Below are 15,269 nucleotides of genomic sequence, written 5' to 3' on the forward strand. Positions count from 1 at the left end.
CTTCTCTGCTGTGTACTTAATAGAGCAATAGACTACAACTAGAGAAACCTGGATATCATCCTGGGCTCTGCCATCAACTATCTGAGTGATCTGAGCAATGTGCTGCTAGAGATTTTAATTTCTTTATGAAATAGCGAAAATTATCTAGGCTGACCAGATTCAGAGAAACCAGAATCTAGCATTGTTTTCTCTCACCAAGTAAGAGTTGCTGCTGCTGCTGCTAAGTCGCTTCAGTCATGTCCAACTCTTTGCGACCCTATAGATGGCAGCCCACCAGGCTCCCCCATCCCTGGGATTCTCCAGAAAAGAACACTGGAGTGGGTTGCCATTTCCTTCTCCAATGCATGAAAGTGAAAAGTGAAAGTAAAGTCACTCAGTCGTGTCTGAGTCTTTGCGACCCCATGGACTGTAGCCTACCAGACTCCTCCTCCATGGGATTCTCCAGGCAAGAGTACTGAATTAGGGTGCCATTTCCTTCTCCAAGGAAGTAAGAGTTGAGTCGTGTTCAAATCAGAGATTGATTTCAGTTGATCTTAGTTTCACATTTGCCATGGAAACACCACTCAGTACTAATTTTGATCAAATAGAAACACTGGATGCCATGCAATACTTATTACACAGTAGGAGTTTGTTGAGGAAGATTTGCATAATTATGATCTATTAAACTGCTTATTTTTTGACAACAGTTATTTTAAAAGTGGAATCACAGCTCCGGACAGAAGCTCCGGAGAGATTCAGAATGACCCAGACATTCAAAATGTCAAAACTTGCTTGAATTCTTAATAAAAAGAAACTTGGTATCAAAAAAAATAAAAGAAATTATGATGAAGTACAGGTATTTTTCCTGTGTAAAAAAACAGTGAGTTCCCTTAGTGTGTAGCACTGTGGTTTGCTCATTGGAAAGGAATGAACATTTGGAAACTAAATCATCTCTTGGCATTGCCCTTTTACCTTTGCACTGTTTAACTACTTATTCCAGGGAAAACTTAAAGAACAAGTGCCACTTGGCATTTTGCTATAAAATATAAGATTTGTTTTCAGCTTTCACTATAGAAAGTGAGTTTGTAGTCTCAGGAAATGTAATTAACACTATGTTTGCAATGATTTAAAATATCCATATCAAGGAAGACCACTTATGACATTCAAATGATCTCATTTATTATATTATTGTGCAGACTTCTAGCACCTCTATAGTTAATGGCCTCACAGTATCATGTAAGCAATGCCATTTTTAATAACCTTAACTCAACTAGATTGAAAATAAATCTCCTTGGGGATTCAGGCTAAAACCCAGTAAACCAGTTTTTAGTTTAACCATATTTTCTGTTTTACATCAATCATGTAAGATCAGTTGAAAATTTAAGACTTAAAAGAAATTCGCCCCCACAGTGTAAGTACTGTCATATATAATCTCAATGACCAAATTTTAATATATTGTGAGCTATAAAGCATTTTAAAATAAATAGCTCTATTTAATAAGTAATACAAAAGGCAGAGGAGCCAGAGATCAAATTTCCAACATCCACTGGATCATCGAAAAAGCAAGAGTTCCAGAAAAACATCTATTTCTGCTTTATCGACTATGCCAAAGCCTTTGTCTGTGTGGGTCACAATAAACTGTGGAAAATTCTGAAAGAGATGGGCATACCAGACCGCCTGACCTGCCTCTTGAGAAATCTGTATGCAGGTCAGGAAGCAACAGTTAGAACTGGATATGGAACAAGAGACCAATTCCAAATAGGAAAAGGAGTACGTCAAACCCTGCTTATTTAACTTATATGCAGAGTACATCATGAGAAACGCTGGGCTGGGGGAAGCACAAAGTGGAATCAAGATTGCCAGGAGAAATGTCAATAGCCTCAGATATGCAGATGATACCACCCTTATGGCATAAAGTGAAAAAGAACTAAAGAGCCTCTTGATGAAAGTGAAAGAGGAGAGGGAAAAAGTTGGCTTAAAGCTCGACATTCAGAAAACTAAGATCATGGCATCTGGTACCATCACTTCATGGCAAATAGATGGGGAAACAGTGGAAACAGTGTCTGAATTTATTTTTCTGGGATCCAAAATCACTGCAGATGGTGATTGCAGCCATGAAATAAAAAGACATTTACTCCTTGGAAGGAAAGTTATGAGCAACCTAGAGAGCATATTAAAAAGCAGAGACATTACTTTGACAACAAAGGTCCGTCTAGTCAAGGCTATGGTTTTTGCAGTGGTCATGTGTAGATGTGAGAGTTGGACTGTGAAGAAAGCTGAGCACCGAAGAATTGATGCTTTTGAACTGTGGTGTTGGAGAAGACTTTTGAGAGTCCCTTGGACTGCAAGGAGATCCAACCAGTCCATCCTAAATGAGATCAGTCCTGGGTGTTCGTTGGAAGGACTGATGTTGAAGATGAAACTCTAATACTTTGGCCACCTGATACGAAGAGATGACTCATTTGAAAAGACCCTGATGCTGGGAAAGATTGATGGCAGGAGGAGAAGGGGATGACAGAGGATGAGATGGTTGGATGGCATCACTAACTCAATGGACATGGGTTTGGGTGGACTCTGGGAGTTGGTGATGGACAGGGAGGCCTGGCGTGCCTGTGGTTAATGGGGTCACAAAGAGTCAGACACAACTGAGCGACTGAACCGAACTGAACTGATCATGTATCAGTTAGCATTGTATTAGCATTGTGCTAATCCCTTTTCATTAATTTTTCATTGATTTAACATAAAATTTTTGAGGTCTTACTATGTGGCATGCCTATGTAAAGCAATAAGACAAGGATGAGAATACACATAAGATCTCTACCTTTACGGCTTTCCCAGTTTATAGAGAACTATATTAATACTTATTATGAATCAATGAAATATTATAAATGTTATTAAAAAGGTGCATACTAGTCTCAGGAAACATAACTTCATGCTGGCATTCTAATTATATAAGTAAGAAGTATTATTATAATTTACTGGTAAATTGACTTAATCACTATAAACCTAAATTCTCAAAAAGAAGTAAACCCAAGATTCAAATGGAAGGTATTTATCTGCCAATCTCAGATGCAACTATACTTTGTTATAGTAATAAATAAATGTGTTATATAGATAAGGAAATCCTTTCTCAAAAACATTTTAAAAACAAATTGAATGAGAATATTGATCCATTCTAGTATGCCATCAATAGTAAATACTAACATTTTTATTATTTTTGTGAAATTATATGTATCAAATTGTCAAACTATGTTCAAACCTTCAATATAATGTCATCACAATGACATCCAAGACTATCTAAAAACACATCTTTTTTTCTATTTCTATTACTCTATCACAAAAATTAGATTGCATTTTTTTCCCCAGCCATTTGTCAGGAATGCATGACTTAAGATGGAGGCAAGCATGCGGTGTATATGAAATTCACTACTGGGGAGAGGTATAATTCTCAAATCAATTCACACTAAAAATCCCAAAAGGGAGATGTTCAGAATTGCTAGGGCTGTGCAATCCAGCTGCTTCTCACACATGCAACTCAAGGTAGCATATTCCAGGGCATATAACAACAAAGATTTAATTATTTAACAAAGGTAAACAATTCTCCCGAGCAACACCATTCAGGCCTGTTTGAGTTGTATGTTTAAGCATATTGACAGAGACCCAGTGTAACAGTATAAAAGCAACCGTGTTGTCTTGGCTCATTCTAAACTATCATGAACCCCACTTTTCACCTACAAAGTGAAAACAGTATCTTCTCCTAAAGTGAAGTTACAAAAAAAAAAAAAAAAGAGGACATTAGTATTATACTTGACAGTCTTTCTTTGCTCTTATTCAAATTTTCATTATTTTCAGTGTCTATCTCATATGTTGAAAGTGTACCCTACTGCTTCTATAATTAGAGGTTCTTTCCATGGAAAAGTCATGAATGGTGGAACTCATGGGACTGAAACTCACCTTACTGACTCCTAACCAAGTAGGTCAAATAATCTCTAATGTGTTTAAACATCTAAGAATGAACAAAATTTTGTGGAGAAGAAAAAGCCTTAGACCTAAAAGCATATAACCACAGAACTCCTGAAACAAATATTGAGATGGAATCACTGTAATAATAAAAATAATAATAGATCAGTATAATTGAAGAATATTCCACAAAGAAATGTTAGTGTGAGAGGCAATTAGTAACTAACTCGGCATTTCATGCATTAGGAATGGAATAGTATATTGAGCAAATAGTGCTAGTCCCAGAGATTACGCATCAGATAGAAACAGTGAATGCAATTGTTCCTGATATCACATATAATTATTATCAGCTCAGTTCAGTTCAGTCGCTCAGTCATGTCCAACTCTTTGCGACCTCATGAACTGCAGCACGCCAGGCCTCCCTGTCCATCACCAACTCCTGGAGTTCACCCAAACTCATGTCCATCGAGTCCGTGATGCCATCCAGCCATCTCATCCTCTGGCATCCCCTTCTCCTCCTGCCCCCAATCCCTCCCAGCATCAGAGTCTTTTCCAATGAGTCAACTCTTCGCATGAGGTGGCCAAAGTACTGGAGTTTCAGCTTCAGCATCATTCCTTCCAATGAACACCCAGGACTGATGTTCTTTAGAATGGACTGGTTGGATCTCCTTGCAGTCCAAGGGACTCTCAAGAGTCTTCTCCAACACCAAAGATCAAAAGCATCAATTCTTCGGCACTCAGCTTTCTTCACAGTCCAACTCTCACATGTATGGACATGACCACAGGAAAAACCATGGCCTTGACTAGCGGACCTTTGTGGGCAAAGTTATGTCTCTGCTTTTGAATATGCTATCTAGGTTGGTCATAGCTTTCCTTCCAAGGAGTAAGCGTCTTTTAATTTCATGGCTGCAGTCACCATCTGCAGTGATTTTGGAACCCCGAAAAATAAAGTCTGACACTGTTTCCACTGTTTCCCCATCTATTTCCTATGAAATGATAGGACCAGATGCCATGATCTTCGTTTTCTGAATGTTAAGCTTTAAGCCAACTTTTTCACTCTCCTCTTTCACTTTCATCAAGAGGCTTTTTAGTTCCTCTTCACTTTCTGTCATAAGGGTGGTGTCATCTGCATATCTGAGGTAATTGATATTTCTCCCGGCAATCTTGATTCCAGCTTGTGCTTCTTCCAGCCCAGAATTTCTCATGATGTACTCTACAGAAGTTAAATAAGCAGGGTGACAATATACAGCCTTGATGTTCTCCTTTTCCTATTTGGAACCAGTCTGTTGTTCCATGTCCAGTTTTAACTGTTGCTTCCTGACCTGCATATACGTTTCTCAAGAGGCAGATCAGGTGTTCTGGTATTCCCATCTCTTTCAGAATTTTACACAGTTATTGTGATCCACACAGTCAAAGGCTTTGGCGTAGTCAATAAAGCAGAAATAGATGTTTTTCTAGAATTCTCTTGCTTTTTTGATAATCCAGCAGACGTTGGCAATTTGATCTCTGGTTCCTCTGCTTTTTCTAAAACCAGCTTGAACATCTGGAAGTTCACGGTTCACATATTGCTGAAGCCTGGCTTATAATTATTATAAGACTACATAAATTAAATTTTAAGCATAATCAGTTCAGTTCAGTCACATAATATAAATAATAAATTTTAGGGCAGAATTTAGAACTACTTCCAATCAAGAAACCCAGAAACTATTAAAAAGCAAAGTAAATTTAAATATGAATTTTAAAAAGCAAAAAGATTAACAGTGCCCTTGGGGAAACATGGACAACATACGTAAGAAATATAGGTTAACGTTAATATGCAGAAAGTTTCAGTTCAGTTCAATTCAGTCGCTCAGTCGTGTCCAACTCATGTGACTGCATGGACTGCCACATGCCAGGATCCTCTGTCATCCCCTTCTCTGCCCACCTACAATCTTTCCCAGCATCTGGGTCTTTTCCAATGAGTCAGTTCTTGGCACAAGGTGGCCAAAGTATTGGAGTTTCAGCTTCAGCATCAGTCCTTCCAATGAATATTCAGGACTTATTTCCTTTGGGATTGACTGGTTGGATGTCCTTGCAGTCCAAGAGACTCTCCAGAGTCTTCTCCAACACCAAGTTCAAGAGCATAAATTCTTTGGTGCTCAACTTTCTTTATAGTCCAACTCTCACCTTCCTACGGAGTAGAATTCCTATGGACTGGAATGCAAAAGTAGGAAGTCAAGTGATATCTAGGGTAACAGGTCAAAGGCAGAAGGCTTATACTGATTTTAAAAGCAGAAATAGAAACAATTCAATATAAAAATCTTCAAAGAATCAATAAACATGTGAAAATAAGCTGAACTGTTCAGCAGCCAGGGAAATAGAAATTATTAACACAGTAACATGTCAACTTTTCACCCATGAGATTTAGAAGATTTAGAAATACTGTGCATTGATGACACATTAATCATGGAAATTCTACTGCTGTTTAGAATTTAACCTTGCAATTTCTTTTAGAAATATAAATGTGTGTGCCCTTTGATCTAACAATTTTGCTTTTAGAAAACATCTTGGAGAAATAAAATGTTTATAGACATTCATTGGCTAAATAAAATACTTTAAAACCATTTAGTTAAATCAATTAAACCTGATGAGTGGGTGGAAGGAAGTCATGATGCATTAATGAATAAGACAGTTTGAAAAAAAAAGCTGTGATGAATAATCTTTTTTAATGAAAACAAGTCATGAAAAAATGGCATGAATATGTTTGTATTTATTTATACTTTGTATTTAATATATGGCTGTGGAGAAATATAGAAGCTATCAACTTGTACATCAACACTGCTATATCATGGAACTAGAAAGTATAAAATGGAGAGGAAAGAAGACTATTAAGTTTTAAGGAAACTCATATCTATTAAAACAATTTCAGTGGTTGCATTGTGTCCCTGATAATATTGTTCACACTGTTAAATTCTTTATCAAATACTCTTTCTGGAATAACCTATATACTACATATCTTTTGCAAGTTTTCCATAATATACAGACCTATAAGATACTGTCATTTCTTCCTAAAGAATTCATATTTGGACAACTGTTTAAATATCATGCCAGGGATTTCAGAGAAGAAAAAATTTATTTCAGCTAAAAATCAGGAAATTTTCATGGATAACAAACTTTTAAAGGATATGAGAATAAAAATGTATTTTAGTGACTTGGAATATAACAGGAGTTCCATTTGAACTTGTAAGACAGAAGGTAAAAAGACATACAGGCACATACACATACAGCTGAATCATAGATAATCCCTCCTTCAGTATTGAGGTAATATTTAAAAACAAATCACAGAACAGAAGAATATTCAGAAGAAATTGCAGAAGAAATTCTCACATCACAAAAATGGGAAGAATTAGTTAAGAAGAAAACAACAGGAAGAAAAATAAAAAGAAATAAAAGATTCAGACATGGTTCAGTTTCTGCTGACTCTATTCTTCTCTTTCTATTCCAGATGGAAAAAGAGACTATATGAATAAATTCCTAATATCTCCCACTTAGTATCATCTAATTTCCAGAAAAAAAAATGACAACCATTGCAGATGGTTAAAATTTTATCAAGAGGAAAAAATTGCAAGGAATTTCTATTTTTTAAAGGATGGGGAACATGTGTATACCTGTGGCGGATTCATGTTGATGTATGGCAAAACCAATACAATATTGTAAAGTAAAAAAATAAATAAAAATGCAGTACATACTCCATTAAAAAAAAAAAAAAAAGACAAAAAAAAAAAAAAAAAAGAATCACTATTAAAATGAGACCTCTATCTAAAACCCAGATATATTCTACATAATGGCACAATAAAATCTAGCTAGGTGAAATGGATTCTGACTTACATGTGTAATAACACCTCTTACATGGCAACAGGGCCCGTCAAAGCTGTACTGCACTACAACACTCTATTCTCCAACAAAGTAAATACAACAGTACTCATTGATCGGATTAGAGCTTCCCAGGTGGCTCTAGTGGTAAAGAACCTGCTTGCCAATGCAGGGGAAGTAACAGACGAAGGTTTGAATCCTGGGTCAGGGAGATCCCCTAGAGGAGGGCATGGCAACCCACTCATGTTCTTGCCTGGAGAATCCCATGGACAGAGGACCCTGGAGGGCTACAGTTCACAGGAGCACAAGGATTTGGACACAACTGAAGCAATTTAGCACGCAAATGCATGGTCAAACTAGTTGTGAAAAGAAGAAAAAGTTCTCAGATGAGATGGGTTGGGTGGTAACAATAATTTACTCATGTTAACTACACAAATTAAATGTTGCATAGTCCCGACAACTAAAGTATAATCAATTTGAAAAACAGATGCCAAGGGAAATTTCACTGAGTATAGGAAAATAAGTAAAAGAGAAACAGTAGGCAGGAAAAAACAAAACAAAACAAAAAAACAAACTCTAGTCTGGAATAAGATATAGATTTAGGGATAGGAATATCTTTTCCCAAAATGTTTTGTGCTCTAGGATAATTTAATATGAAAATGAACTGAATATAAGGAAAACCTGGACCCAATTTGAAAATACAGAAAGGGTGAAAAGGAGGGATGGGAAGTCTAAGAATATTATATTTATACTATTAAAGGAATAATTATTGATGTTCATTCAAAGACTACCAGAGACACAACTGTAGCTGAACAAAGTTGAACTCACTGATGCATTTCATTGATGGAGATCTTACACCTTGAGCAACCATGGGATGTCCCATGAAGAGAATGTTGGAACTTATTATAGGATTTGATCTGTGTTCAGTGTTTTGGGAGAATGGCTTCAATAAAGCAAGACTTTACTTTGCATTGGATGCTGTCAGAAAGCAAGATAATTCAGTGACTACCTTCATAATTTTTATCAGAGAGACAGAAAGAGTGAAGTGAGACTTAACATGTAACTCAAAGGAAACATCAATCATTTATATTAAGCAAAATAGTAAAACATTTAGCCACTTTTGTAGTATGAATAAAGTGCATGTTTTACCTTCATTCAGATGTGATTACAGAGTAATCTTGATTTTATGTTGATCCATTATGGTCACATAGTGACCTTGTCTAATGCAGGTGTTCTGTGAAATCGCTCAGCTTCAATAGCAGAACACCAAGGCCAGACAATATAGGTCTAGTGCCTAGAAATATCAAAGAATAAACAGCAATGCCAGGCCAATTCCTGGCTATCAAAAACAGCTATTATTTTAATCTCTATTTTTAGTTAATAAACATTTTTAGAGCAGTTTTAGGTTCAGAGCAAAACTGATTGGAAATTACAGTGTTCCCAAGTGCCCCTGTCTACACACACACACACACACACACACAAACTCACCCACTTGATGTTTCTTATATGGGTTTTCAACTATATAGTAACATATATCAAACATTAGAGAATCAAACAGAACAGTTTTCACTGACATAAAAATTCTCTGTTTTCTACCATTCATACCTTTCTTGCCACAATCCTGGACAAATCTCTTTTTTTTTGTTTTTTAATTGTCTCCATAGTTTTGCCACTTCTGGGATAACATAGGTACTTTTGAAGTCATACAATGAATAGCTTTGCAGATTGGCTTATTTCAGGCAGTAATATTAAGTAATAGTAATGTAAGTTTCCCCCATGTCTTTTCAGGGCTTGATAGCACATGTCTCTTTAGTGCTGAATAATACTCCATTGTCTGAATGTACCACAGTTTGTTTATATATATCCACTGAAGGACATCTTGATTGCCTCTAGTTTGGCAATTGTGAATAAAGCTGCCATAAACACCCATGTGTAGTTTTTGATGTGGACATAAGCTATTGATTCATTTGGGTAAATACCAAGGAGCATGATTGCTGGGTCATATGGTTACAGTATATTTAGCTTTATGAGAGACTGCCAAACTGTTCTCTGAAGTGGCACTTTCATTCCTATTGGCAATGAATGAGAGTTCCTGCCCATCCTCCTGAGCATTTGGTGCTATCAATGTTCTGGATTTTAATCATTTTAATAGGTCTATAGTATTATTTTGAGGTTGTTTTGATTTTCAATTTAATGGCATATGACATTAAATATCTTTTCGTATGTTTATTTTTTTTAGTTGTATAACTTTGTGATGAGGTGTCTTTTCAGTTCTTTTGCCCACTTTTCAGTCAGGTTCTTTGTTTCTTATTGTTGAGCTTAAGAACTATTTGTATATTTTGGCTAACAGTCCCTTATCAGACATATCTCTTGCAAATATTCTCTCAGTCTGCAGCTTGTCTTCTCATTCTCTTGACAGTGGCTCTCATAGGGAAAAAGTTTTAAATTTTAATGAACTCTACATTTTTTATTTGTTTTCTCATGTATCATGCCCTTGATGTTACATTGAAAAAGTCATATTTTGCTGAAGATCATTAAGATTTTCTCCTATTTTATCTTTTAGGAATTTTATAGTTTTATATTAAAATACATTTAGGTCTGTGATCAGTTATGAGTTAACCTTTGTGAAGAATCTAAATTCTGCATGTAGTCTTTCTTTATTTCACTTGTGCCCGGTTGTACCAGCACCATTTGTTAAAAAGGTTATCTTTGCTCCATTGCATTGCCTTTGTTCCTCTGTCGAAGATCAGTGGATTATATTTATGCAGGTCTATTCCTGGGCTCTGTATTCTAGTCCATTGTTCTATATGTCTGTTCTATTGTGATACCATGCTATCTTGATTATTTTAGCTTTACAGAAAATCTTGACATGCAATGTTGTCAATCCTGATTTTGTTCTTCTCAAATATTTCGTTGGCTCATCTGGATTTTTTGCCTTTCCATTTAAAATTCAGACTTAGTTTGTTGATATCCACAAAATAAATATAACTCCTGAAGGTAAAACAGAAGTGAGGGTTCCTCGATGACTGCACTGCCTTCCAGGTTTTAACTCTCAGAGTAGTCCACATTGAGCCTCTAGCAATCTGTCTACTACTGTTTAGATCTCCTCACCCTGGTACTGCTTCCCATGGAAGTGTCTGTTCATAGGTTTATGTTTCAGTAAGTTGTGATGCTCTCTATCCATTCTCTAATTTTGTGTCTCAGATTTTGGGAGCAGCAGCTAGCCCCATGATATTTTTTCTCTGACAAATCTAGTAAGAAGACTTGTTGATTTTTTAGTTTGTTCAGCCTTTTACTTTTTGTTCGGATGGAGTGGCAACTTCCAAGCTCTATCTTGATATTGCAGAATGGAAACTAGAAGTCTGTTTTTCACAGTAAAATGAGTTGGAAACCATGAGTAGGAGAATAACAATGGTTTGAAATTCAAGTAGTAACTTAGAAAAAAGTCTTGAAATAACAGTGAAATACAGAATGAAATAATTAAAGATAAAATATAATAATTGGTGAAAATAATTGGCTTCCATGAGGTAGAGAATAGAAAAGAGAATCAAAATTATTCAAAGACAAATATCAGAAAAAAAAAGTCCCTGAAATGAAAGAAAATCTAAATATTCAGATTGACAGAGAAAAGTAAGTTATTAAAAGAACTAAACAATTGACTACAAGTAGTGGTTGGGAGAATGGGAGAAGAATGAAGGAGACTATTGTCTTATCCATCATCAGTAAACTATGAATAAAAGTCTGTAGATATTTTTAGAATTTCCTAAAAGTTTTGAAATGGTGAAAAGCTGACTTCAGAATATGATACCCATCAACACTACTATTAACTAGAAAGAAAAATAATAAATATTCTCACCATTAAAAGAATTCAGTAATATAACTCTGGTGAGCTCTTCTGGAATAACACAGAACAAAATAAATCAAAAGAAACAACATGAACCAAAAAACAACTTGATGAAATCCAGCCCAGTCATAAGTGGCTAAATAAGCTATTAAAGTTAATTAAAACTAAATGCATTATTCTTGTAAAATAATCTTTCTAGCTGTCCAACCATTGAGAAGCTATCATTTCACAGATTTCTCCAAGTCGTTGTTTATCTTCTCTTATTTGAGAATTATGGCTGTATTATTCATAAGTATATGAGCAAGTATTAGAATTTAACAGGACTTTTTTTTTTCAGGAATTTATGAACTTTAGATTAATGTTTCTTTAGTAGAAGAGATAATGGTTCTTAACATTTCCAGTTAAGGCAACAAAAACAATTACATTTTACAAATAATTTCATTGTAGGTGTTCTTTTAATTCAGGTTCAGGAAGTCTCTGGTGGCTCAGAGGTTAAAGCATCTGCCTGCAATACAGGAGACTTGGGTTCGATCCCTGGGTTGGGAAGATCCCCTGGAGAAGGAAATGGCAACCCACTCCAGTATTCTTGCCTGGAGAATCCCATGGACGGAGGAGCCTGGTGGGCTACAGTCCACGGGGTCGCAAAGAGCTGGACATGACTTCACTTTCACTTTCTTTCAGGAAGTCTCTATTTCTTAAGATCTTTCATGTGTAAGACTACTGAAATATCTTCATTAAGCCTGAATAAGCATGTAACTATATATTTTTCATAGGCCAAAAGTTATTTTAAAAACTCATTTAAACATCGTTTCATTAACAATAGTGTCAAATAGAATGGAAAAATTCTGGAGAGCTATGACTTTTCCCACTGTATACATGACTTACTTTTTCTGCTTGCCCATCTGGCCAGATAACATTCTCTAACTATGCTTAGGGAAATGTTTGAGCTAATGTTAACAATATTATTTTGGATGGTATGATTTTGGATGTATTAGCCATTTATTCTTACACTTTATAAACTAAATGTTTATTAATGTATGTATCTTAAAGTGAAATGTTTTTTTAAAGGGGGAAGAATAGAAGTAGAATGGTGTATGGAAAGAAAATTCAGTGGAAAACACAAAATGTATTCCAGGAAAATGCATGAAATGGTGAAAGTGTGGTTGCTGCATAAACAAGAAAGGTTTCCTTGCCCAGCTAAATGTCTTTAAACATGATCAGTGAAACAGAGGAATTATTGGAAGGTTTTGCATAAAGTAAGGTGTGTTCTTCAAGAGAATTAATAGGCCAGGCATAGCAAGAGGAAACTCTGCAGATAGACATTTGAAACAAGAAAAACTGCAGTTTCTTTCTTGATTGATATGAAATAGACAATGAGGCCTGCAGCAAAGGAATAATAAGGTTTTTGGTTCAGGGTTTTATTTTTCTTTTTTCCTTCTAGCAACTTCCTAACATGAATCCTGGGTGGAGAATACTGATGCATATGAAAGTGCTAAGGTCATACTCAGTACTGACTTAAAATATTTGAGAGCTCTGATTTACCCCTGTCCTTAACTCCAAATCAAATAGCCTAAAAATGTGCTGCAACTATTCTAATAAACCATGAAACCTAGGGAAATGAAAGAATATAGCACTTCAGAAGTTGTCATTTTAGATGCTGTGGCTAGAAAATAACCTGTGTTGGTACATTATGACACTGATGATTTAACCCCTGGCTGGAAAACAAAATAAGTACCATTCTTTACTATACATGTTCCATTTGATGCATGAAGTTTTTGTTTTGTTTTTCCAGTATATCTGTGAAGTATTAAATTTTTAAAAAGAAAATCACCAATATCATGTCTGGAAATTTCCCAAAGGCCAAAAATATTACACAGCTCTTTCATTTTCAATAACCTTAATCCAGCTCTAGCCTAAGGCTTTAGGATTTCTTCCTGTATCAGAACACCTTATAATCTAAAAAAGTTTTACAGAACTATAAAATACATCCATTGAATGAGTGCTTTATGAGAGAGGAGTAGTAGGAGATAATGGGATCATATATGCAATTTTCCATGGAAATATGAACAATCTTTCATCTATTGCACTTTCTACTGAGTTTAATATTCTAATTCCAAATATTTTATTTTCTTTACTTTGCAAAAAATACATTATAAGATAGAATGATGTAACTAGGCTATAAGTTTTTTTTTAATTTAATTTAATTTTTTAACTTTACAATATTGTATTGGTTTTGCCATATATCAAAATGAATCAGCCACAGGTATACATGTGTTCCCCATCCTGAACACTCCTCTCTCCTCCCTCCCCATACCATCCCTCTGGGTCGTCCCAGTGCACCAGCCCCAGGCATCCAGTATCGTGCATCTAACCTGGACTGGCCACTCGTTTCATATATGATATTATACATGTTTCAGTGCCATTCTCCCAAATCATCCCACCCTCTCCCTCTCCCACAGAGTCCAAAAGACTGTTCTATACATCAGTGTCTCTTTTGCTGTCTAGTATACAGGGTCATTGTTACCATCTTTCTAAATTCCATATATATGCATTAGTATACTGTATTGGTGTTTTTCTTTCTGGCTTACATCACTCTGTATAATAGGCTCCAATTTCATCCACCTCATTAGAACCGATTCAAATGTATTCTTTTTAATGACTGAGTAATCATCCATTGTGTATATGTACCACAGCTTTCTTATCCATTCATCTGCTGATGGACATCTAGGTTGCTTCCATGTCCTGGCTATTATAAACAGTGCTGCAATGAACATTGGGGTACACGTGTCTCTTTCAATTCTGGTTGTAAGTTTAAATTATACCTTTAGTCTCATTTTTTTTTCCTACTAGGACATCAAGTTTTAAATTTTTTAAAGCAAAGTGATCAACTAAAATGTAGTTCTAAAAGTATGGCATATCATTCTTTAAAAGTATATCAGAATACTACATACATATTCAGGGAAAAAATAATTCAATACAACCTCTGATATGAAATCACATCTTAAAACTTAGTCCCTCACCTTACAATCCATATATTTAGAATCAGTTTGTGCTCAAACCTAGAATCACAGTAGTTTATACCACTAATTTAGGAGAAATATGCTTGCCTTTCTCTCCAAATCTTCATTTCAATACTAATGTCTACTTGATAATTGTTATATATATATATATATATATATATATATGTGTGTGTGTGTGTGTGTATATATACATATATATATAATTTTAACATCAACAATTTATTCATCTAAGGATAAATTGCTAGAATGTCTAGAAAGTACAATATGTAGTAAAGGATAGAAAATCTATGAGGGCAACATCATTAAGTCCTTAACAAGGAAATATAAACAAACACTTTAGCATTTCCATTTGTAATTTCAGTGGCAATCTTCCATTCAAAAATAACAGACTAAAAGTTGTTTACTTTGTTCACAAGTGGTTCAAGATTTATACTGAGAAATCACTAATGAAGGGGTTAAGAAAGATAATGACCAAGGGAGGAAATAAATAGGTTCAGTTGAATTTTTAAGTTTTTAAATTTAGCTGTCTATAATTTCGTAAGAACATTTTTAATAGATCTATTTCTTTTTTTTTTTTTTTCCTCTGCCCTGTTCAGCCTATCGCAGTTATACGT

This window comes from Bos indicus, chromosome 1, assembly GCF_029378745.1.
Source record: "Bos indicus isolate NIAB-ARS_2022 breed Sahiwal x Tharparkar chromosome 1, NIAB-ARS_B.indTharparkar_mat_pri_1.0, whole genome shotgun sequence".
In the NCBI taxonomy this organism is placed as follows: domain Eukaryota; kingdom Metazoa; phylum Chordata; class Mammalia; order Artiodactyla; family Bovidae; genus Bos; species Bos indicus.